Below are 4,019 nucleotides of genomic sequence, written 5' to 3'. Positions count from 1 at the left end.
GCGGTTAGTCTCACGCTTGTTTCTTTCGGCCTCCAGCATCACTTCGGCCAGAGAAGGCGGGTGAGGCAGATTTTCACCCCTAGCTGCACTGGCTTCCCCCTGCTCCGGGGCAGCAGGGTTGCTACGGGTGTTGACCATCCTAGGAGAAAACAAGACAACGGTTTAGATAAGGATGGCACAAATTTAGCAAGGAAGTGCAGAATGTAATGGATAACACGGAATGCAGAGATGTTCATTGCACGACATGGTAATATAGAGACTGCCATATATATACCATTGGTCATACACACCGTACATAGTTTAGTACAAGCCCAGGCTAGAGTACAACTACGGTGAAAGACATTACATCTCATCGGAGGCATTCCAAACTCCTATACATTATTTTCCTACACCTCCGGAGCGTGATACACACCAAGTCGTATCCCACGGTCTCGCAGGACTGTGGAGAATACAACTACTGCAATACTAATGGAACTACTACTAGCTCAGACGGCTCCGTAGTAATCCTCATAGAAGTCGCCACCAAAACCTGGAAGTGGAACATGATCATCTGGAAACAGATGGTCCCGCGGAGCCTGCGGACCAAAGGGGCTCGGATGTGGCCTTGATCCCACAGGTGGTGGCAGACGGGGACCACGAGGTGGGGTGATGCCCCCCACATCGCGCCACTCCATACAATCCGGCAATCCAGACCGTACAGGGTACAGATCCCTCAGATCCATGTATCCTGCTTGTACCGCCGGTGCAAACCGAGTCAAAGTGGCCCAGTGATCAGCACGAGAGTTAAAAAGCTCCATACGCAAGGCCCGATTTTCGCGGTCCTTATCCTCGAGCATCTCGGCAGTGGTGCGGAGTAGTGACTCCTCATGTGTGGGGTCAGCATAGATAGCCTGGAGATACCCTTGCGCTCCCGGAAGTGAAGCTGGCATATAATGGAAGTCGGTGTTCCGAAGCAGGTCAGTCCGGACTCGCATGATGGTCATCATGGAATAGGCAGCATCCTGCACAACCATCTCAACAGTAACCCCGAGTCCATAGGAACAGTGAAGGGGCTGAGTGGCTCCAGGATAAGAGGGATATATCCTGACGGTACAGAGGTACTGGCTCTGGTTGAAATCTCTGAACTGCTCTTCGACAGTGTATCCGGGATACCAATTGTAACCCGTCTCGGTCATTACCCGGACTAACATAGCAGTATGAACGGGCACATCAAGGCACCGGGTCAGGCAAACCACTTGGTTTTGAGCACGAGTGGCCATCTGAAAGCACAACCACAATGCAAAGGCATTAGAATTTCTAGGGAAAATTGGACAGCATAACAGCTGTAAATGCTCAGAAGAAGATTTGAGACATCCACAACAGTTTGGAATACCACTCAACATCATCATATCAAGGTTCTGATTCAACTGGCAACATACTAAAAGTAGTAGAAACTGTACCGAGGCTTGTAACAACAACCCTATAAGCTACTACGGATTAGCGACATGTGAACCTGATAGAAGAGGAGAGCCTAGTCCTTAACCCACGTTGAATGAGAAGAGAATGATTCAGATCAGAAGGCATAAGGTAAAGGAGTAAAAGAGCCTTACGTTCCCTCCCACAATCAATTCCCCTACATATAGCTAAAGCATTTCTAGACTCGACATCGACCAGTTTGGCTCAACGAACCTACAGGCAGTCCGGCTCTGATGCCAACGCTGTCAGGACCCCGATTCCAAGTCACATTGATCTAGCTAGTAACACCTCATATCACATTGCGGCCTCACGCACGGTATTCCCATGGGTGTCGCCTTACCATGGCCCGGGACCATTTGCGCCTTTTGGCTCACGTATATGATGGTGTCGCTAGCATCCATATGACAGAGAACCCGGGCTGACATGGCTAGTCGTGAACCCAAAGCGGCGCAGACCTATGGAGACAAGCATACATGAATCACATCGAGCATGTCGGTCATCAACGAGTGAATCCGGGCTGTAGCACTGGGCTAACAGGACTTCGGGGAACCCGGGCTGTAGTAGGCTAGGCAGGACTCCGGATGTCACCGCATGACATTTCCCCGAAGGGACAGACATAGGAGCAAAGTGAAACACATGCCGGCCAGTCAAGTGTCATGGGCAGTAGTGCTGTGCTAGCAGGACTCCGGTGAACCGGGCTGTAGCGGACTACTATGGCTCGAGGAACACCAGACTACATTTCCCCATAAGAAAAGCTGCCAAGGATAAACAACTAGATTGTCGGATCCCACTCATACCAAGCATTTCAATCATACACACAATATGCCCGATATGAGTACATACAACATGGCATCACAACAAAACTCTACAACTCAAGTACTTTATTTAAAGGCTCCAGAGAGCCATACATAACATGTTCATACAGGTAGGGGTCACATGACCCGACACTCAAGTCATACAAACATTCAAGCACATGCGGAAGCAAATAGTCTGAGTACAGACACTAGAAAGCAAGAAGGCTTCTCGAAGCCTGTCTATCTACATAGGGCCCTCCATGGCCAGGATCACCACCTGGGTGGCTAGTCACTCGTCGAAATCAAGGTCTACATAAAACCCATCGGAGGGGGCGGTGTTGTCGTCTGAAAACAGTAATTAAGCAAACATGAGTACAAAGGTACTCAGCAAGTCTTACATCAGAACCTAATATACATGCTAGTTCTCAAGAAGGTGGTGGAGTTAATGCAGCAAGCCAGCTTTGACTCTTGGCTAAGCTATCGTACGAGACTCCATTAGTAAACAATTTTTCGCACACGAGTCCACTACTCATCAACACAATACTCCATCGGGGATCCTCCCTCGTCATCCTACGAGAGGGCCATCCTCGGTACTCACACTTATCTTGAGTCTTTTAGTAGTATCCATTAACTTGTCTATGAACTGTATAGGCAACCAAGTAGTCCTTTACCGCGGATGCGGCTATTCGAATAGTTTATTACCCTGCAGGGGTGTACTTCTTCATACACGCTTTCACCACTTATCGCTGTTAACTCGACATGTACTCGGCAACCTTCAAGCGGAAGCCCAATGAGGGTGTCAGCCACGGCCTACCTAAACACTCAAGCCTCTAGTCCAGGTTTATCGCCTATCCAGGTTCCATCCGCAGGGAGTCCGGCCGAGGTTTCCACATACGGCCCCGAATGATGTGAACAGGGTTCCCAAGACACCAAACGGGTGACTCGGTACACCGTGCCACGGTGTATCTACCGCAACATAGCCCACCCCTAGGGTCAGCGCTACGCACGGCCGCCAACACATAACCTACAAACACCAGAAACTATTTGCAACTCCTGGACAGAGTACTAGGGTGACTAAGAAGCCAAGAGGGTCAATTAAGGATCCCAATGCATGGTAGTAGCTGATTCTTAAAATCACACATACAGATCTCAGTTCTTAGGGACGGCCTCAATGAAACAACCCACCATGTACTCCTACATGGCCTCTCATCGATACCTTTACCAAAACATGTTCAACACATCCCTCGCACTACCGACATAATCATTTCACTCTAGCCCATCACCCAGATGAACCAGACCTGACACAACTCTAAGCATAGCAGGCATAGCAAGGTAGGAAACACATACATGGCTCAATCAACTCCTACACATGCTAGTGGGTTTCATCTAGTTACTGTGGCAATGACAGGTCATGCAGAGGAAAAGGGTTCAACTACCGTAGCACACATCAGTTTGAATCGTGTTGTCTTAATGCAGTAAACAAGAGCAGAAGCGAGAACATGGGTTTGTATCAGAATGATCAATGGGTTGCTTGCCTGGTGTAGTGGTAGTAGGGTACTGCCCTTCAGACGGATACTCGGGGTTATCCTCGGAGGCAGAACCTACCATGAAAGACACACCGAACATAATCAACACATGACGATATGCAACAATATGATGCATGCTATGACATGGCAAGATGAAAGTGTCTTGGCCTAATGCAGGCTAAAACAGAAAGGAATGGACTCATTTGAATCAAAGATTCAAATGTTAGCTCATTTAACATAGCCT

This window comes from Triticum aestivum, chromosome 5A (genome assembly GCF_018294505.1).
Source record: "Triticum aestivum cultivar Chinese Spring chromosome 5A, IWGSC CS RefSeq v2.1, whole genome shotgun sequence".
NCBI lineage: Eukaryota > Viridiplantae > Streptophyta > Magnoliopsida > Poales > Poaceae > Triticum > Triticum aestivum.
The sequence above is the reverse complement of the archived record's forward strand: the minus strand, read 5'-3'. Positions refer to the sequence as shown.